The 21,940-nt window shown below is 49.8% G+C and overlaps 1 non-coding gene across 1 annotated transcript; it reads left to right on the top strand.

The window, feature by feature from the left end:
• Positions 1–7,149: 7,149 nt before the first annotated feature.
• trnas-gcu (transfer RNA serine (anticodon GCU)) lies at positions 7,150–7,231 on the top strand. The gene has a single exon. It is a non-coding gene; the product is annotated as a tRNA-Ser (tRNA).
• Positions 7,232–21,940: the final 14,709 nt, after the last annotated feature.

The following is a 21,940-nucleotide window of genomic DNA, read 5'->3' as shown; positions in this document are numbered from 1 at the left end:
CAAGTCTTTTCTTTCTTTATCACAACACATCGCTGTGCCAAGCTGTGCATAGGCACAGCTACATCTTGCCAGGATTAAGTGGCACATGCGCAGGATGATGTCATTGCACAGCGCCAACGTCATCGCATATCCGTGCATGGTCCATCTTCGCACATGCACGCTAAAGCGTCATTGGGTAACCAGCCCCTCACTCAGCGAGAGGAAGCGGCTGAATAGGAGATTTGAGGCTGGATCTTTCCCCCCTCAGCAACTTGCTCCAGGCCTCGACGTTTCCTCCCCTCAGCCGCTCGCTCTACACCTCGATGCTCCCCTGGACAATTGTTCCCCGCTCGCGTCATCCTGCTCTATGGCCGCTTGCTCTCTGCCCCCCAACCCCCGCTCCAGCCGCTAGCTCTAGGTCGTGCCACTTCCCTCCTCTGGGCCACTCACGACTCGTCCCGACGTCACACTTTGTAGCCCACCTTACTTCTTCGGGCGGCGCGTGGAGACTGGACAATCGTGGGAACAAGTAGCCGAGAGAAGGGAAGCAGCGCGGCCTAGAGCTAGTGGCTGGAGGGGAGGGGGGGTGGGGAGTGAGCGAATGACCGGAGAATGGGGTGACGTGATCGGGAGACAATCGGCCAGGGAAGTAGTGGGGGGGAGCAGCGAGGTCTGGAGCGAGCGACTGTGGAGGGTGGAAGCGGCCGGAGCGAAGGAGGGGGAGAAAGCGAGTTGTGCCATCAAGTGGTTGCGTTGTCAGCAAACGCAGCCTTTATTGTCCATCCTTAATTGCCCTTGAGAAGGTGTTGGTGAGCCGCCTTTTTGGTGCTGCTGCAGTCCATGTGTTGAACGTGAACCCACAATGCTGTTGGGAAGGGAGTTCCAAGATTTTGATCCATTGACAGTGAAGGAATGGTGATACAGTTTCCAGTCAGGACAGTGTGTAACTTGGAGGGGAGCTTGCAGATGGTGGTGTTTCCATTCATCCAATGTCCTTCTAGGTGGTCGCAGTTGGGAGTTTGGAAGGTGCTGTCGAAGGAGGCTTGGTGAGTTGCTGCAGTGCATCTTGTCGATGGTACACACTGCTGCCACTGTTCACTAGTGATGCAGGAAGTGAATATTTAAAGTAGTGGATGGAGTGCTGATCAAGTGATCTGCTTTGTCCTGGATGGTGTTGAGTTTCTTTGGTGTTGTTGGAGCTCCACTCATCCAGGCAAGTGGGGAGTATTACATCACACTCCTGACTTGTGCCTTGTAGATGGTGGACAGGAGGTGAGTTACTTGCAGCAGAATTCCCAGCCTCTGACCTGCTCTTGTCGCTCCGGTATTTTTATGACTGATCCAATTCAGTTTCTGCACATTGGTAACCCCCCGGATGTTGATTGTGAAGGATTCAGCAATGGTAATGTCATTGACTGTCAAGGGGAGATGGTTAGATTCACTCTTGTTGGAAATGGTCATTGCCTGGCATTTTTGTGGCGTGCATGTTACTTGCCACTTATCAGTCCAAGCCCAATCTTGCCCAGGTCTCTCTACATGTGGACACGGACTGCTTCAGTATCTGAGGAGTTACTACTAATGCAACTGAACATTTTGCAATCATCAGTGAACATTTCCACTTCTGACCTTATGATGGAAGGAAGTTTATTGATGAAGCAACTGAAGATGGTTGGGGCCTAGGACACTGCCCTGAGGAACTCCTGAGCGATGTCTGGTACTGAGATGATTGGCCACCAACAACCAGCACCATCTTCCTTTGCGAGAGGTGGTGATTTTTCTCCTTGATTGCCATTGACTTCAATTTTGCAAGGGCTCCTTGATGCCCTTGGCAAGAGCAGTCACTGTCACCTCACCTCACCTCCTGAATTCAGCTCTTCTGTCCATATTTGGGCCAAGGCCATAATGAGGTCAGGAACTAAGTGGCCCTGGCGGAACCCAAAATGAGCATTGGTGATTAGGTTATTGCTGTGTAAGTGCTGCTTGATGGCACTGTCAACGACACATTCCATCACTTTACTGATGATCAAGAGGAGGCTAATGGGGCAGGAATTGACCGGGTTGGATTTGTCCTGCCTTTTGTATACAGAACATACCTGGGCAATTTCCCACATTGCTGGATAGATGCCAGTGTTGTAGCTTGGCGGGCAGCGTGGCTAGTTTTGGAGCACAAGTCTTCAGCACTGCAGCCAGGATGTTGTCAGTATCCAGAGCCTTCAGCCATTTCTTGGTATCATCTGGAGTGAAGTGGATTTAGCTGAAGATTGGCAGCTGTGATGCTGGGGACCTCAGGAGGAGGCCGAGATGGATCATCTACTTGGCACTTCTGGCTGAAGATGGTTGCAAATGATTCAACCTTGTATTTTGCACTGATATACTGGTCTCCCCTATCATGAAGGATGGGGATATTTGTGGAACCTCGTCCTCCTGTTAGTTGTTTAAGTATCCACCGCCATTCAGGACTGGATGTGGCAGGACTGCAGAGCTTTGATCTGATCTGTTGGTTGTGAGATCACTCAGCTTTGTCTATTGCATGCTGCTTCCGCTATATGACATGCAAGTAATCCTGTGTTGTCGCTTCACTCATTTTTAGGTCTGCTTGGTGCTGCTCCTGACATGCCCTCCTGCACATTTTATTGAACCACTATTGTTCCCTCGGCTTGATGGTAATGGTAGAGTGAGGGATATGCCAGGCCATGAGGTAACATATTGTATTTAAATACAATTCTGCTGCTGCTGATGGCCCACAGTGCCTCATGAATGCCCAGTTTTGAGCTGCCAGATCTGTTCATTTCTTCCCTCAGATATAATTGAATTTTTTTTTGAAGAAATGCATGAACTAAGTATAAAGGAGAGAGAAATAAATACTGACAAAATAGATGGCAGCATTTGGAAGGTAAAAAGATTTCAGTTTTACTATTGGTGAGTGAGAGGAATATATCACACTTTGGGGCTTCTGGAAGTGGATTTACTGATAATCTGGGGAATTGATGGGAAGCTGCTCCAGTGTTCCAGTGGAAATCAACCCAAGCTCGAGGAGCAGCACCCGACCTTTTGATTCGGCACTCTGCAGCCTTGTGGATTGAACATGTGTTCAATAACATCGGAGCATGACTGGTGTCAGGCAACCACAAGCATTAACACACTCTTTGCCTTTGTCCCAGGACAGCTTTGTTATTTAATCTCTCCTGCCCTGTGCCCTATCAAACACCTTCCCCCTTGTTCTCTCCCACATGCCCCTCCCCTTCACTTGTTTAAAACCTAATTCTTTTCTAACCTGTGTCAGTTCTGATGAAAGGTCACAGACCAGAAACGTTAACTCTGTTTCTCTCACCACAGATGCTGCCAGAGCTATTGAGTATTTCCAGCACTTTATGTTTCTATTTCAGATTTCCAGCATCTGCAGTATTTTGCTTTTATTGTGTCAGAAGGTCTTTCCTTGATTCAGGACTCTTACCTCTCTCCAGAATCTCTCTGCTAAAGATTGAACTTTATCTCATTTCACTCACAGCTCAGGGTCAGTGTGGCACAGTGGGACTTCTGGCTGTCTCCCACTTCACAGTCCATCAGTACTGAGAAAACAATGGGGAATATTACTCACATGTTGTGTTCTGTAACATTTTACAAACACTTTAATGTATATATTGTCTTCCAAAGCAGTGACAGAATGGTGGCTTTAGTGTGTTGTTGAAATAGCTTTGTTGAGTTCGTGCTGTTCTAACAGTTAAACAGTTCTTGGTTCAGTACCAGGTTTTGGCACTATCAACCTCGCGTGTGTTTTTTTCTTTGGCTCCAATTGTCAAGCTGCATGATTTACTCTGAAATTAGCACCAGAGAACCAAGGCACCAGCGAGCATGTGGAGCTGAAATTAGCACAGATCAAATCCACTTCTTTTTCTGACTGAAGATGGTTGCAAATGCTTCAGCTTCATCTTTTGCACTGACGTGCTCAGCACCACCATCATTGAGGATGTGAATGTTTTTGGAGCCTCCTCATCTTGTTAGTTATTTAATTATCCACCACCATTCACGACTGGATGTGGCAGGACTGTGGAGCTGTGATCTGATCCTGAGGGAGATATCCGTGCGCGGAGTGGCGGGATGTATGGAGAGTGATTCTGAAGGGGAAGTCCGAGCCTGGAGTGGAAGCTTTCCGTGGAGGTGCAGGAGTAGGCCATTCCGCCCCAGTGTTTTATAAAGGTTTAGCATAACTTATTTGCTTTTACTCTATGCCTCTATTAATAAAGCCAAGTGTCCTGTTTGCTCTTAGCAACCTTTTCAAGCCTTGATCAAAAAAGATTGGTGTACATTGTCTCATTCTTCCTCCCAAACTGTATCACTTCACAATTTTCTGTGTAAAATTTCATCTGTTGTGTGAAAGCCCATTTTACCAGTGTGTTTAAGTTCCTCTGAAGTGTGTTACTGTCACTGGTAAAGGACGAAATTCAAGAGCATTCTTTGATGCTATTTCCGTGGAAAGAGCAATCTTGCACACTAGCTCAAATTGGGATTTTGTGTGTTTAGTATCTTTCCTCATCCACCAATATAAGCACAAATTTGTCTCATAATTCACGTTCAAAGAATATGCCAAAGTTGCAATGTAGTGATAAATTCTTCAGTGTCACAATGTACTCACCAACTGTTTCACTACTTTTCTGATTTCTGGATCCAAGTTTGTCGCTTTCCGCGATCTCTAGTGGCTTAGGGTTGAGCCTCACTTTAGCGAAGAAACGGAAAATTATGATTTAAAGATTAGACTGTCAATCATTCACATCTCTGTCTTCTCCTGAACTTCGAGTTCAAATTTGTTTGTGAAGTTGAGTCACACGTGAAGACAGCACAGTCTTTGTCTTTGTGAAGGAAGTGATTTGGGAATGGCTGTTTGAAACTGTCCCTTCTTGCACAGAAATTCAGTGCAAGGACTTGATCACTCACAATTTCCTTGAGAGAAATTTGTTCACAATCGCATTCGACACGGAAACTGCCTCAGCATTAATCTCACTGAAGCAGAATGTGACCGTGTTGTATGTTTCAGAATGTTGGTACCGTTATTTGTCGCTTTTAACCGAGAATGGGAGACAGGGCAAGGTTGATCCGAGGTTGGAATATACTATCATTCAGGAGAAAGAAAAATCAAAAGGAACAAAATAAGAAAACCCAGTCTCCAGATTTGAGAATCTGTAGATCCGCTTTGGGAAAGTGAATCAGAGCATAATGAAGGGTGAACAGTCCAACTGCCCAGAAGAGATGAAGACACAGCTCAGTCAACACGTTGCCCTGGTTTATGATGCTGGAACATTCCTCACACAGAAATGATTCAACCCAATGACAAACATTCTTACAGCTGATAATTTATGCTCCTGATTTAAGGACTGTTTCATGTGGTTACCCAGTGACGACGAGAAGATATTAAACTTTGTTCTATTCAATCTAGCTGTGATGACGTTTGAATTTTTCCACCTTTTATAAACAGTATTTGAAGGGTCTCAGTAACAATGTTCAGTGTTGATGAGAGTGGGGTCTGGGGGAGAAGCTGCTGAGTGTGACAGGTTCAGGACTAGATGCAGGAAGTTCTCTGACAGTCTCCATCTATCTCTCTAATGGGTTTGAGTTGATTTACGACTGGTAGCTCTTATTTTACTTTTCTTATTTAGCGATACAGCAATGAAACAGGCCCTTCGGCCCACCGAGTCTGTGCCAACCAGCAACCACCCATTTATACTAATCCAACATTAATCCCATATTCTCTACCACATCCCCACCATTTTCCAACCACGCACCTACACTGGGGACAATTTACAATGGCCAATTTACCTATCAACCTGCAAGTCTTTTGGAGGTGGGAGGAAACCAGAGCACCCGGCGGAAACCCACACAGACACAGGGAGAACTTGCAAACTCCACACAGGCAGTACCCAGAAATGAATCCTGGTCGCTGGAGCTGTGAGGCTGTGCTGCTAACCATTGCGCCACTGTGCTGCTGTTGGTGTTTTGATAAATGAAGGAAGTTCCCTCCACCCATTTTTTTTGGACAGACAGTGTGGTCTTAGGATGAAAAGGGTGAATGCTGAAGATAGTGGGATCAACCCCTCCCACTGTCAGAGTGATGATGGAACAGTCACATGAGATGAAGTTTGGGAGAAGAGAAAGCAGCACCAAAGATGCCAGCTTCGCAGGCTTGATGAGTGTGTATAGAGTATTGTGTAAATTAGAAAAGAGTTCTTAGTTCTTTCAGCAGGAACTGTGTCCAGAAAATATCGAGAAACTCACAATTTTATTGTTCAGGAGTCGGAACACAGATATTAATTCCAAGTGACAGTTCTGAGACCAATTAACAAAAAAAGTAGACAATAATATGACTCACTGATTGAAATCCCCCAGTGAGGAGACAGTTAAACAGGTGATCTGTTGGGGCATCCTTCGATCCAAGGTTTCAGCAACATTTAATCTCCCTTTTTGGTGAAATGCTCTGTTATTTGCAACTTTGTTTATCAGTTTTGATGGGCGAGTGAAAAAACTGAAAAAATTGAACAGTTCCATCCTTTCTTTTCTTCCATCTTCTCTTCTTTCCATCAGTTTCTCTTTTCTGTCCCAGATCAATATAATGATGAGAATCCCAATTTAACCTGCTGTTTCTGGTGTTTTATCCATTCCAATCAAAATTTCAACATTCCAATCAAATCTATTTGTTGTTCCACAGTGTCTCTCCATGTGTTTTAATCTGTTGTATTCTCTCACAGTCTGTTTGATGATCGATGTTATATCTCACTCTCTGTTCTGGTGAAGATCAGAAGCAGTGATCTCTGTTTACACCACCCAACAAGTAGGCCTGAGGCTGTGCCTCGCTGATCATGTGGAGTTAAAGCAATTCTTCCAGTCAGTTAGTACAGTTGTCATTTCATGAGAAATTCGAAGTCATCATGACTTCGTCAGTGACCTAATGGTTCAGGTGTCTGAGTGATGTTAATCATGATGTGATCAAATGATTGTATGTTCCAGTCTTTCCGTGGTGGGTTTTCACACTGAGTAGAAACGTGTTGGACATGGTCTGGAAATGTTTCACAACGCTCCATTCCCAACTTCATTTCCTGACAGAAGATATGTTTCCATCATGGCACAGCTGGCTGCACAGCCAGAAGCTGTGCTGAAGGTGACAGCCATTTCGATGCAACTGACAAGGTGGCTGAGAGGTTAAGGCGATGGACTGCTAATCCATTGTGCTCTGCACACGTGGGTTCGAATCTCATCCTTATCGCTAGTTTATGATCTGTTCAGTGTATTATTTATGTGTGAAGTCAGCCTCGAAGCCTGTTCTTGTTTCTGTCCAGACAGTGATTCCAGAATTGGTTATACTTTATTAAAATTGAGACAGACAATTGGAATTCTTCACCCAAACTGCACTGGAATGACGATCAAATAGGGATCATGAAACGGAGCAGGATTTTTCCTTCCCTCCTTCCTTCCATCTTTACTTTCTCTGGATTTACACCAAGTGAAAGACAAATGGGAAAAGCAAATGGCAAGGGAGCAGATGCAGAAAATTATCCTTTGGCAAGAAATTTATTTTCAAATCTTCTTGATAGATTAAGTGAGTGAGCAATGCTTTGGCAGATGGAGTTTAAAATGAGGGGTCATTTAGTACCTCCGATCGATCAGAATGTTTTTTTGTAAGAGGTGAGATGTTAGAAACGGCGGAGGAGCAGAGACCCGAATACTGAATTAATAAAAGCTAGTGGACTGGGAGAAAATAATGTGAAAAGTGAACAGAATATGAAGATTGGAACTCATGTTGCAGTGATATAAAGCTCTGTGCTCCTGAAGTAAATGTCCAAGCCCAGATTGTGGGGAATCTGTGGAGAGTGATTTGGTTTTTCTTCATTCTTGGGTGTGAGTATCGCTGATAAGGCTAGCATTTATTACCCATCCCTAATTGCCCTTGAGAATGTGGTGGAGAGCTGCCTTCTTGAACTGATGCAGTCCATATGGTGCAGGAACACCCACAGTGCTACTGGGGAGGGAGTTCCAGGATTATGACCCAACAACAGTGAAGAAATGTCGATATCGTTCCAAGTCAGGATGGTGAGTGACTTGGAGGGGAACCTGCAGGTAATGAGTTCCCATGCATCTGCTGCCCTTGTCCTTCGAGGTGGTAGTGGTCACGAGTTTGGAAGGTGCTGTTGAAGGATACTTGGCGAGTTGCTGTAGTGCATATGGAGATGGTACACACTGCAGCCACTGTGTACTGGTTGTGGAGGGATTGAATGTTTAAGGTGGCGGGTTAGGTGCCGATCAAAGAACAAAGAACAAAGAACAAAGATAATTACAGCACAGGAACAGGCCCTTCAGCCCTCCAAGCCTGCGCCGATCCAGATCCTCTCTCTAAACATGTCGCCTATTTTCTAAGGTTCTGTATCTCTTTTCTTCCTGCCCATTCATGTATCTGTCTAGATACATCTTAAAAGACTCCATCGTGCCCGCGTCTACCACCTCCGCTGGCAACGCGTTCCAGGTGCCCACCACCCTCTGCGTAAAGAACTTTCCACGCATATCCCCCCTAAACTTTTCCCCTTTCACTTTGAACTCGTGTCCTCTAGTAATTGAAACCCCCACTCTGGGAAAAAGCCTCTTGCTGTCCACCCTGTCTATACCTCTCATGATTTTGTACACCTCAATCAGGTCCCCCCTCAACCTCCGTCTTTCTAATGAAAATAATCCTAATCTACTCAACCTCTCTTCATAGCTAGCGCCCTCCATACCAGGCAACATCCTGGTGAACCTCCTCTGCACCCTCTCCAAAGCATCCACATCCTTTTGATAATGTGGCGACCAGAACTGTACGCAGTATTCCAAATGTGGCCGAACCAAAGTCCTATACAACTGTAACATGACCTGCCAACTCTTGTACTCAATGCCCCGTCCGATGAAGGAAAGCATGCCGTATGCCTTCTTGACCACTCTATTTACCTGCGTTGCCACCTTCAGGGAACAGTGGACCTGAACACCCAAATCTCTCTGGACATCAGTTTTCCCCAGGACTTTTCCATTTACTGTATAGTTCACTCTTGAATTGGATCTTCCAAAATGCATCACCTCGCATTTGCCCTGATTGAACTCCATCTGCCATTTATCTGCCCAACTCTCCAATCTATCTATATTCTGCTGTATTCTCTGACAGTCCCCTTCACTATCTGCTACTCCACCAATCTTAGTGTCGTCTGCAAACTTGCTAATCAGTCCACCTATACTTTCCTCCAAATCATTAATGTATATCACAAACAACAGTGGTCCCAGCACGGATCCCTGTGGAACACCACTGGTCACACGTCTGCATTTTGAGAAACTCCCTTCTACTGCTACTCTCTGTCTCCTGTTGCCCAGCCAGTTCTTTATCCATCTAGCTAGTACACCTTGGACCCCAAGCGCCTTCACTTTCTCCATCAGCCTGCCATGGGGAACCTTATCAAACGCCTTACTGAAGTCCATGTATATGACATCGACAGCCCTTCCCTCATCAATCAACTTTGTCACTTCCTCAAAGAATTCTATTAAGTTGGTAAGACATGACCTTCCCTGCACAAAACCATGTTGCCTATCACTGATGAGCCCATTTTCTTCCAAATGGGAATAGATCCTATCCCTCAGTATCTTCTCCAGCAGCTTCGCTACCACTGACGTCAGGCTCACCGGTCTATAATTACCTGGATTATCCCTGCTACCCTTCTTAAACAAGGGGACAACATTAGCAATTCTCCAGTCCTCCGGGACCTCACCCGTGTTTAAGGATGCTGCAAAGATATCTGTTAAGGCCCCAGCTATTTCCTCTCTCGCTTCCCTCAGTAACCTGGGATAGATCCCATCCGGACCTGGGGACTTGTCCACCTTAATGCCCTTTAGAATACCCAACACTTCCTCCCTCCTTATGCCGACTTGACCTAGAGTAATCAAACATCTGTTCCTAACCTCAATATCCGTCATGTCCCTCTCCTCGGTGAATACCGATGCAAAGTACTCGTTTAGAATCTCACCCATTTTCTCTGAGTCCAAGCATAACATTCCTCCTTTGTCCTTTAGTGGGCCAATCCTTTCTCTAGTTACCCTCTTTCTCCTTATATATGAATAAAAGGCTTTGGGATTTTCCTTAACCCTGTTTGCTAAAGGTATTTCATGACCCCTTTTAGCCCTCTTAATTCCTCGTTTCAGATTGTTCCTACATTCCCGATATTCTTTCAAAGCTTCGTCTTTCATCAGCCGCCTAGATCTTATGTATGCTTCCTTTTTCCTCTTAGCTAGTCTCACAATTTCACCTGTCATCCATGGTTCCCTAATCTTGCCATTTCTATCCCTCATTTTCACAGGAACATGTCTCTCCTGCGCGCTAATCAACCTCTCTTTAAAAGCCTCCCACATATCACATGTGGATTTACCTTCAAACAGCTGCCCCCAATCTACATTTCCCAGCTCCTGCCGAATTTTGGTATAGTTGGCCTTCCCCCAATTTAGCACTCTTCCTTTCGGACCACTCTAGTCTTTGTCCATGAGTATTTTAAAGCTTACGGAATTGTGATCACTATTCCCAAAGTAGTCCCCTACTGAAACGTCAACAACCTGGCCGGGCTCATTCCCCAACACCAGTTCCAGTATGGCCCCTTCCCGAGTTGGACTATTTACATACTTCTCTAGAAAACCCTCCTGGATGCTCCTTACAAATTCTGCTCCATCTGGACCTCTAACACTAGGCGAATCCCAGTCAATGTTGGGAAAATTAAAATCTCCTATCACCACCACCCTGTTGCTCCTACATCTTTCCATAATCTGTTTACATATTTGTACCTCTATCTCACGCTCGCTGTTGGGATGCCTGTAGTGCAGCCCCAACATTGTTACCGCACCCTTCCTATTTCTGAGTTCTGTCTATATTGCCTCACTGCTCGAGTCCTCCATAGTGCCCTCCTTCAGCACAGCTGTGATATCCTCTTTGACCAGTAATTGCAACTCCTCCACCCCTTTTACCTCCCTCTCTATCCCGCCTGAAGCATCGATATCCTGGGATATTTAGTTGCCAATCATGCCCTTCCCTCAACCAAGTCTCAGTAATAGCAATAACATCATACTCCCAGGTACTAATCCAAGCCCTAAGTTCATCTGCCTTACCTACTACACTTCTTGCATTAAAACAAATGCACCTCAGACCACCAGTCCCTTTATATTCATCATCTGCTCCCTGCCTGCTCTTCCCCTTAGTCACACTGACTTCATTATCTAGTTCCTTACAGGCTTTTGTTACTACCTCCTTACTGTCAACTGACCTCAATTGGTTCCCATCCCCCTGCCACATTAGTTTAAACCCTCCCCAACAGCGTTAGCAAAAGCACCTCCAAGGACATTGGTTCCAGTCCGGCCCAGGTGAAGACCGTCCAATTTGTAATAGTCCCACCTCCCACAGAACCGGTCCCAATGTCCCAAAAATCTGAACCCCTCCTTCCTGCACCATCTCTCAAGCCACGCATTCATCCTGACTATTCTTTCATTTTTACTCTGACTATCACGTGGCACTGGTAGTAATCCTGAGATTACTACCTCTGAGGTCCTACTTTTTAACTTGGCTCCTAACTCCCTAAACTCTGCTTGTTGGACCTCATCCCGTTTTTTACCTATATCATTAGTGCCGATGTGCTCAATGACAACTGGCTGTTCACCCTCCCCCTTTAGAATGTTCTGCAGCCGATCTGAGACGTCCCTGACCCGTGCACCTGGGAGGCAACATACCATTCGGGAGCCTCGTTTTCGACCACAGAACCGCCTATCTACTCCACTTACAATCGAATCCCCTACGACTATAGCCCTTCCACTCTTTTTCCCGCCCTTCTGAACAGCAGAGCCAGCCACGGTGCCATGGACCTGGCTACTGCTGCCTTCCCCTGGTGAGCCATCTCCCTCAACAGTATCCAAAACGGTATACTTGTTTTGGAGGGAGATGATCGCAGGGGACTCCTGCGCTGCCTTCCTGCTCTTTCTCTGCCTTTTGGTCACACATTCCCTTTCTCCCTCAGCAATCCTAATCTGCGGTGTGACCAATTCACTAAACGTGCTATCCACGACCTCCTCAGCATCGCGCATGCTCCAAAGTGAGTCCATCCGCAGCTCGAGAGCCGTCATGCGGTCTAACAAGAGCTGCAGCTGGACACACTTCCTGCACGTGAAGGAGTCAGGGTCATCAACCATGTCCCTGAGCTCCCACATTGAGCAAGAGGAGCATGATACGGGTCTGAGATCTCCTGCCATTTTTAATCTTAAGTTTAAACTTAGTTAAATGAAAAAGGAACGAAAAGTTTTTACCAATCACAATAAAACCAGAGAAATCGAAAAAGCCTTACCTTATAAACACCCCACCGAGTCCTTTTTTTTTGGTTAGAGGAGGAGGGCGGGTGGGAGACACGACAAGTGTGGTGTCTCGGGTTCAGAAACCGCCCAAATATATAGTGTTTTACTTACCCAGCAGCCCCCTGGCCTCCGCCGAAAAACAAAAGGAAATTAAATTTACTTTCAAACTGACTTTCCCAGCTGCTCACTCGCTCACACTCTGCTCCCGAAAAAGCTGCTGCACTGATCAAGTGCGCTGCTTTCTCCTGGATGGTGTTGAACTTCTTGAGTGTTGTTGAGTGGGATGTATTCCATCCCACTCCTGACTTGTGCCTTGTAGATGGTGCACAGGATTTGGGGTGTCAGGAAGTGAGATACTTGCTGCAGAATTCGTAATCTCTGACCTGCGCTTATAGCCACAGCATAGATGTGACTGGTCCAGTTACGTTTCTGGTCAAGATGTTGATGGTGGGGGATTTAACGATGATAATGCTTCTGAATATCAAAAGGTAGATTTTCTTTTTCTCTCATTGGAGATGTTCACAGCTTGGCACTTGTGTGGCCAAAAGGTTGCTTGCCACGTATCAGCTCAAGCCGGAATGTTGTTCAGGTCTTGCTGCTTGCATGCACAGACAGCTTCAGTATCTGAAGAGTTGTGAGTCATCATCTAACATTCCCACGTCTGACTTATGTTGAAGAGAAAGTCGTCAATGAAACAGCTGGGATGTTTGGGTCGAGGACACTACCCTGAGAAGCTCCTGAGGCAATGTCCTGGGCTGAGATGATTGGCCTCCACTAACCACAACATCTTGCTTTGTGCGAGGTATGACTTCAACAAGTGGAGAGTTTTCCAACTGATTCCTAGTGACTTCAATTTTGCTTGGGATCCTTGATGCCACACTCACTCAAGGGTAATTACTCTCACCTCTCCTCTGGAATTCCACTCTTTCGTCTCTGTTTGGACCAAGCAGCAATGAGATCAGACGAACAGAAGATCAGAAGAACTAGTAGCAGGAGTAGGCCATTTGGCCCCTCAAGCTTGCTCCGCCATTCAATAGGATCATGGCTGACCTGATCATGACCTCAACCCCACTTTCTTGCCTGCCCACATAACCCTTGGCTCTCTTGTAGATAAAAATCTTGAAGACATTCAATGACCCAGCCTCCACTGCTCTCTGCGGTAGAGAATTCCAAAGATTAATGACCCTCTGAGAGAAGAAATTCCTTCTTAAATGAAAAAACCCTAAATCTGAAACTGTGTCTCCCAGTTCTAGATTCCACCATGAGAGGAAATATCCTCTCAGCATCGACTGTGTCAAGCCCCCTCAGAATCTTATATGTCTCAATACGTTCTCCTTTCGTTTTTCTCAACTCCAATGAGTATCGGTCCAACCTGCTCAACTTTCCTCATGAGACAACACCTTCATCACAGGAATTAATCCAATGAACCTTCTCTGTACTGCCTCCAATGCAAGTATATCCCTCCTTAAATAAGGAGACCAAAACTGTACTCAGTACTCTAGGTGTGATTTCACCAGCACCATGACCATTTGTAGCAAGACTTCTCTACTTTTATACTCCATCCCCCTTGCAATAAAGGATAACATTCCATTTGCCTTCCTAATTATTTGCTGTACCTGCATGGGAACTTTTTGTGATTCATGTACGAGGACACCCAGATCCTTCTGCACCGCAGTATTCTGTAATCTCTCACAATTTAAATAATATTTTCCTTTTCTATTCTTCCTGCCAAAGTGGATAACCTCACATTTTCCCACATTCTACTCTATCTGGCAAATTATTTCCTGGAGCTGAGAGACCCTGGCAAAACCTAAATTGAGCATCGATGATCAGATTATTGCTCAGTGTGTGGTGCTTGATAGCACTGTTGGTGACATTTTTCATCACTTTGCTGATGATTGATAGTAGACTGATGGGGCGGCAATTGGTCAGATTGGATTTGTCCTGCATTTTTTTTATGGAGAGGGCACACTTGGGCAATTTTCCACATTGTCAAGTAAATGCCCGTGTTGTAGCTCGACTGGAACAGCTTGGCTGAGGGCGCAGCTAGTTCTGGAGCACAAGTCTTCAGTACTAGTGTGAAAGTGAGCAGAAAGGCATGGCACTATGCTTAATGGGAAATATAACCAAGTTAGGAATAGTAGCTTTGCTGAACTTTGATTTTAAGTGGCAGAAACCACAATGAAATAGTTACAAGTAAAGGCAGAGCGTGTGAGACTGTAAAGACTAGCCGACACTGGTAATTGCAAAGACATCTGTTCTTTCTGGCCTGATTGTGTGACTCCCTGTGGTTTGGAACAAATGGACTCCTGTGAATCAAATGATGTCCATCCCTGTGTGAGTGATAAGGAGTGCTAGGCCCCTCTTATCTTCGTGAACTGCCACTACTTGATGTAGCTGCAGACTGCCCGAAACACTCAGGAATGTACACCTAATAGAGATAGTAGGATGCGCCGCAATTACTTGTCACAAGGTAGAGACAGACTCATGATCCATGTAGGGAGTGAGACTAGAATGATTATTGATGATTCCTATGCTCTTGCTAATTAGCTTGCTTGTCCGCATTGTTTTATCTTGCTAGTACAAAACAATATTTTATTAGTAACAAGTATGTATTGAGAATGGATTGCATTGTAACCTCAGTAACAGATGTACTGCATGTCACCACGTGGGTGAAGTCGAATTGTATCGCATTGATTAGTTAAACAAGGAGGTGTGGCATGAATCTTAATGTATAAACAGTAGCACCTGTATCAAAAAACTTCACTGTCTCCAGTGGACCAGACAGACTCTGGGTGGAGTCAGTGTCATTGCATTAGAGGAAGTCAGCTGGCTAAATGCGCAAATTAAGAAATTGATTTTACCTCCACATCCAACTCGGTATATTTACTGAACCAGACTGAAGGCAAAAAGAACTCAGATTTACAATAGAGCCGGAATGTTGTTAGGGCCCATAGTCTTTGCTGTATCGAGTGCCTTCAGCTGTTTCTTGCCATCATGTGGAGTGAAGCAAATTGGCTGAAAACTGGAAGCTGTGATGCTGAGGACCTCAAGAGGCCGAGATGAATCATCCACTGAGCAATTTCTGACTGAAGATGGTTTCAAATGCTTCAGCTTCATCTTTTGCACTGACGTGCTCGGCTCCACCAACATTGAGGATAGGGATGTTTTTGGAGCCTCCTCATCTGGTTCGTTACTTAATTGTCCTCCACCTTTCATGACTGGATACCTAGTTTCTCAGGGCAGTGCCCTAGGCCCAACCATCCTCAGCTGTTTCATTGATGGCTTTCTCTTCAACATAAGTCAGAAGTGGGAATGTTTGCTGATGATTCACAACTCCTCAGATATTGAAGCCGTCTGTGCCTGCAAGCAGCAAGACCTGAACAACATTCAGGCTTGAGCTGATAAGTGACAAGCAACATTCTTTGATCTGATCCTGAGGGAGATATCCGTATGTGGAGCGGCGGAATGTTTGGAGAGTGATTCTGAAGAGGGTGTCTGAGCCTGGAGGGCAGAATCTGTGGAGAGTGGTCCTCAAAGGATGTCTGTGCCTGGAGTGTTAGGATCTCCGAAGAGGGTCTCCGAGCCCATAGTGCTGGGATCTATGGAGAGTGATCCTGAAGTGGGTGTCCGAACCTGGAATGGCGGGATCTGTGGAGAGTGATCCTGAAGTGGGTGTCCGAGCCTGGAGTGGCAGGATCTGTGGAGAGTGATCCTGATGAGTGTGTGTAAACCTGGAATGGAAGCTTTCTGTGGAGGTACAGGAAGAGACCATTCATTCCCAGCATTTTATAAATGTTTAGCATAACTTATATGCTTTTACTCTATTCCTCTATTAATAAAGCCAAGTGTCCTGTTTGCTCTTCGTTACCTTTTGAATCCTTCTAACATTGGTGTCCATTGTATCTCCTGCACCCAATTTAGAATTGTAACGTTTCATTTATATGGCCTCTCCTCAGTCTTCCTTCCAAATTGTATCACTTCACACTTCTCTGTGCAAAATTTCATCTGTTCTGTGAAAGCCGATTTTACCAGTTTTTTTTAAGTTCCCCTGAAGTGTGTTACGATCACTGGCATAGGACGAAATTCCTGAGCAATCTTTGATGCTGTCTCCATGGACAGAGCAATCTTATACGCGAGCTCAAATGTAGGATTTTGTGTGTTTCGTATCTTATTTCACCCACCAATAGAAGCACAAATATGTCACGTAAATCTTGTTCACTGCAGTCCCTGCTGCTGTTTGCTGCTTCTATTTACAGACTTTTATCTCAACCTCGTCACCATGTTCTCTAATATATTCAAGGGGCATCAGCAGAGAAAATGTTCATCAACCATGGCAAGTGCAAGGAAATGTTTATTTATGCCATTATGTCATGAATATAATATACAAAACCGCATTTGTTGACAACGCGAACGGTAGGTGTCGCTGTTTTAGCACATGCGCAAATACAGCATGTGCCACGAAAACGTCACAGATTGCGACTGCAGCAGCTGCCAGGACTAAAGATGGCGCTGCTCAAAAAATCACACAGAGGCAACCTAACGAACACGTGGCAGTGTACAATGGCCGGAGTGAGAGAGCAGCGCGGGGGCTGGAGAGAGCAGCGTTGAGGGTGTCGGAGGGGCGGGGGCTGGAAAGAGAGAAGGGAGGGGGGGAAAGAGAGGAGGGGGAAAAGAGGAGGGAGGGGGTTCGGAGGAGGGAGGGAGGGGGGAAAGAGACGAGGGGGAAGACAGGAGGGGTTAAAGAGGAGGGAGGGGGAAAGAGGAGGGAGGAAAGGGGAAAAGAGAGGAGGGGGAAAGAGAGAGAGGAGGGGGAAAGAGAGGAGGGGGCAAGGAGGGAGGGGAGGAATGGGAGGAGGGGGAAAGAGAGGAGGGAGGGGGGAGGAAAGAGAGGGGGGTTAGAGAGGAGGGAGGGGGTGAAAGAGAGGAGGGAGGGTGGCAAAGAGAGGAGGGAGGGGGGCGAAAAGAGAGGAGGGGGAAAGAGAGGAGGGAGGGTGGGAAAAGAGAGGAAGGAGGGGGGAAAGAGAGGAGGGAAGGGGGAGAAAAGAGAGGGGGGTAAGAGAGGAGGGAGGGGGATGAAAGAGAGGATGGAGGGTGGGAAAGAGAGGAGGGAGGGGGGAGAAAAGAGAGGGGGGAAAGAGAGGAGGGAGGGGGAAGAGAGGAGGGAGGAGGGAGGGGGAGAGAGGATGGAGGAGGGAGGGAGGGAAGAGAGGAGGGAAAGAGAGGAGGGATGTGGGGGGGAAAGAGAGGAGGGAGCGGGGTGTAAAGAGAGGAGGGAGGGGGAAAGGGAGGAGGGAGGGGGAAAGAGAGGAGGGAGGGGAAAGAGAGGAGGGGGGAAAAGAGAGGAGGGAGGGGGGAAAGAGAGGAAGGGTGGACAGAGAGGAGGGAGGAGGGAGGGGGAAGAGAGGAGGGAGGGAGGGAAAGAGAGGAGGGAGGGAGGGGGGAAAGAGAGGAGGGAGGGGGAAAGAGAGGAGGGAGGGGGTAAAGAGAGGAGGGAGGGGGGAAAGAGAGGAAGGGGGCAGAGAGGAGGGAGGGGGAGGAGAGGAGGGAGGGGGGAAGAGAGGAGGGAGGGGGCAAAGGAGGAGGGAGGGAGGGGGGAAAGAGGGGAGGGAGGAGGGATAGAGAGGATGGAGGGGGAAAGGGAGGAGGGAGGGGGGAAAGAGAGCACGGTGGGAGGGGGGGAAGAGGGGATGGAGGGGGAAAGAGAGGAGGGGGAAATAGAGGAGGGAGGGGAGGAAGAGAGGAGGGAGGGAGGGGGGAAAGAGAGGAGGGAGGGGGGAAGAGAGGAGGGAGGGGGAAAGAGAGGAGGGCGGGGGGGAAAGAGGGGAGGGAGGGGGGAGAGAGGGGAGGGAGGGGGGTGAAAGAGAGGAGGGAGGAGGGAGGGGGAAGAGAGGAAGGGGGAGAGAGGATGGAGGAGGGAGGGAGGGAAGGGAGGAGGGAGGGGGAAAGAGAGGAGGGAGGGGGGAAAGAGTGGAGGGAGGGGGAGAAAGGGAGGAGGGAAGGGGGAAAGAGAGACGGGAGGGAGGGGAAAAAGAGAGGAGGGAGGGAGGCTGGGGAAAGAGGGGGGGAAAGAGAGAAAGGGGGGCAGAGAGGAGGGACGAGGGAGGGGGGAAGTGAGGAGGGAGGGGGGAAAGAGAGGAGGGAGGGGGCAAAGCGAGAGAGGAGGGAGGGGGGAAAAAGAGGAGGGAGGGAGGCTGGGGAAAGAGGAGTGAGGGGGTAAAGAGAGGAGGGAGGGGGGAAAGAGAAGAAGGGGGGCAGCAAGGAGGGAGGGGGAAGGAGAGGGGGTGGGAGGGGGTAAGAGGGCAGGGAGGGGGGAAAGAGAGGAGGGAGGGGGAAGAGAGGAGGGGGAAAGGAGAGGAGGGAGGGGGGAAGAGCAGAAGGGCCAGAGAGGAGTGAGGAGGGAGGGGGAAGAGAGGAGGGAGGGGGGAAACGGAGGAGGGAGGGAGGGAAAGAGAGGAGGGAGGGAGGGGGGAAAGAGGGGAGGGAGGGGGGTAAAGAGAGGAGGGAGGGGGGAAAGAGAGGAGGGGGGGGAAAGAGAGGAAGGGGGGCAGAGAGGAGGGAGGGCGGAAGAGAGGAGGGAGGGGGTAAGAAGGGAGGGAGGGGGGATAGAGTGGAGGGAGGGGGAATGGGAGGAGATAGGGGGGGAAAGAGAGGGGGTAAGAGAGGAGGGAGGGGGAAGAGAGGAGGGAGGGAGGGAGGGAGGGAAAGAGAGGAGGGAGGGGGAAGAGAGGAGGGAGGGGGGGAAAGAGAGCAGGGCGAAGGGGGGAAAGAGGGGAGGGAGGGGGTGACAGAGAGGAGGGAGGGGGAGGGAAAGAGAGGAGGGGGGAAAGAGAGGAGGGAGGGTGGGAAAAGAGAGGAAGGAGGGGGGAAAGAGAGGAGGGAGGGGGGGTGAAAGAGAGGAGGGAGGGTGGGAAAGAGAGGAGGGAGGGGGGAGAAAAGAGAGGGGGAAAGATGGGAGGGAGGGGGAATAGAGGAGGGAGGGGGGTGAGAGGATGGAGGAGGGAGGGAGGGAAGAGAGGAGGGAGGAGGGAGGGAGGGAAAGAGAGGAGGGAGCTGGGGGGGAAGAGAGGAGGGAGCAGGGGGTAAAGTGAGGAGGGAGGGGGGAAGGGAGGAGGGAGGGGGGAAAGAGAGGAGGGAGGGGAAGAGAGGAGGGGGGAAAAGAGAGAAGGGAGGGGGAAGAGAGGAAGGGGGGGCAGAGAGGAGGGAGGAGGGATGGGGAAGAGAGGAGGGAGGGAGGGAAAGAGAGGAGGGAGGGAGAGGGGAAAGAGGGGAGGGAGAGGGGAAAGAGAGGAGGGAGGGGGGAAAGAGAGGAGGGAGGGGGAAAGAGAGGAGGGAGGGGGTAAAGAGAGGAGGGAGGGGGGAAAGAGAGGAAGGGGGCAGAGAGGAGGGAGGGGGAGGAGAGGAGGGAGGTGGGAAGAGAGGAGGGAGGGGGGAAAGGAGGAGGGAGGGGGAAAGAGGGGAGGGAGGAGGGATAGAGAGGAGGGAGGGGGGAAAGGGAGGAGGGAGGGGGGAAAGAGAGCAGGGTGGGAGGGGGGAAAGAGGGGATGGAGGGGGGAAAGAGAGGAGGGGGAAAGAGAGGAGGGAGGGGAGGAAGAGAGGAGGGAGGGAGGGAGGGGGGAAAGAGAGGAGGGAGGGGGGAAGAGAGGAGGGAGGGGGAAAGAGAGGAGGGCGGCGGGGAAAGAGGGGAGGGAGGGGGGCAAAGAGGGGAGGGAGGGGGTGAAAGAGAGGAGGGAGGGGGAAGAGAGGAGGGAGGAGGGAGGGAGGGGGGAAAGAGAGGAGGGAGGGGGAAAGAGAGGAGGGAGGGGGAGAAAGGGAGGAGGGAGGGGGAAAGAGAGACGGGAGGGAGGGGGGAATAGAGAGGAGGGAGGGAGGCTGGGGAAGAGGGGGGAAAGAGAGGAAGGGGGCAGAGAGGAGGGAGGAGGGAGGGAGAAGAGAGGAGGGAGGGGTGGAAAGAGAGGAGGGAGGGGGGAAGGAGAGGAGGGAGGGGGGAAAGAGGGGAGGGAGGGGGGAAAAGAGGATGGGAGGGAGGCTGGGGAAAGAGGAGTGAGGGGGTAAAGAGAGGAGGGAGGGGGGAAAGAGAAGAAGTGGGGCAGCAAGGAGGGAGGGGGAAGAGAGGAGGGAGGGGGAAAAGAGAGGAGGGAGGGGGGAAAGAGAGGAGGGAGGCGGGAAGAGAGGAGGGGGAACAGAGAGGAGGGAGGGGGGAAAGAGAGGAAGGGGGCAGAGAGGAGGGAGGGGGGAAGAGAGGAGGGAGGGGGGAAACGGAGGAGGGAGGGAGGGAAAGAGAGGACGGAAGGAGGGAGGAAAGAGGGGAGGCAGTGGGGTAAAGAGAGGAGGGAGGGGGGAAAGAGAGGAGGGAGGGGGGAAAGAGAGGAGGGAGGGGGAAACGGAGGAGGGAGGGAGGGAAAGAGAGGACGGAAGGAGGGAGGAAAGAGGGGAGGCAGTGGGGTAAAGAGAGGAGGGAGGGGGGAAAGAGAGGAGGGAGGGGGGAAAGAGAGGAGAGAGGGGGGAAAGAGAGGAAGGGGCAGAGAGGAGGGAGGGGTGAAGAGAGGAGGGAGGGGGTAAGAAGGGAGGGAGGGGGGATAGAGAGGAGGGAGAGGGAATGGGAGGAGGGAGGGGGAAAGATAGGGGGGAAAGAGAGGAGGGAGGGGGAAGAGAGGAGGGAAGGACGGAGGGAAAGAGAGGAGGGAGGGGGAAGAGAGGAGGGAGTGGGGGAAAGAGAGGAGGGCGCGGGGGAAAGAGGGGAGGGAGGGGGTGAAATAGAGGAGGGAGGGGGAAGAGAGGAGGCAGGAGGAAGGGGGGAAGAGAGGAGGGAGGGGGAAAGGGAGGAGGGAAGGGGGGAAAGAGAGCAGGGTGGGAGGGGGGAAAGTGGGGGGGTGAGGGGGGGAAAGAGAGAGAGGAGGGAGGGGGGAAAAGAGAGGAGGGAGGGAGGCTGCGGAAAGAGGAGGGAGGGGGAAGAGAGGAGGGAGGGGGAAAGAGAGGAAGGGGGCAGCAAGGAGGGAGGGGGAGGAGAGGTGGGAGGGGGGAAAGAGAGGAGGGAGGGGAGAAAGAGAGGAGGGAGGGGGAAGAGAGGAGGGGAAAGAGAGGAGGGATGGGGGGAAAGAGAGGAAGGGGGGCAGAGGGGAGGGAGGAGGGAGGGGGGAGGAGTGGAGGGAGGGGGGAAAGGGAGGAGGGAGGGAGGGAAAGAGAGGAGGGAGGGAGGGGGGATATAAGGGAGGGAGGGGGTAAAGAGAGGAGGGAGGGGAGGAAAGAGAGGAAGGGGGCAGAGAGGAGGGAGGGGGAAGAGAGGAGGGAGGGGGGAAGAGAGGAGGGAGGGGGGAAGGGAGGAGGGAGGGAGGGGAAAAGAGGGGAGGGAGGGGGATAGAGAGGAGGGAGGGGGAAAGGGAGGAGGGAGGGGGGAAAGTGAGCTGGGTGGGAGGGGGAAAGAGGGGATGGAGGGGGGGAAAGAGAGGAGGGGAAAGAGAGGAGGGAGGGGGAGGAGAGGAGGGAGGGAGGGTGGGAAAGAGAGGAGGGAGGGGGAAGAGAAAAGTGGGGGAAGAGAGGAGGGGGGAAAGAGAGGAGGGCGGGTGGGGAAAGAGGGGAGGGA

Source organism: Heterodontus francisci, unplaced genomic scaffold (genome assembly GCF_036365525.1).
Source record: "Heterodontus francisci isolate sHetFra1 unplaced genomic scaffold, sHetFra1.hap1 HAP1_SCAFFOLD_88, whole genome shotgun sequence".
Taxonomy (NCBI): domain Eukaryota; kingdom Metazoa; phylum Chordata; class Chondrichthyes; order Heterodontiformes; family Heterodontidae; genus Heterodontus; species Heterodontus francisci.
The sequence above is the reverse complement of the archived record's forward strand: the minus strand, read 5'-3'. Positions and strand labels throughout refer to the sequence as shown.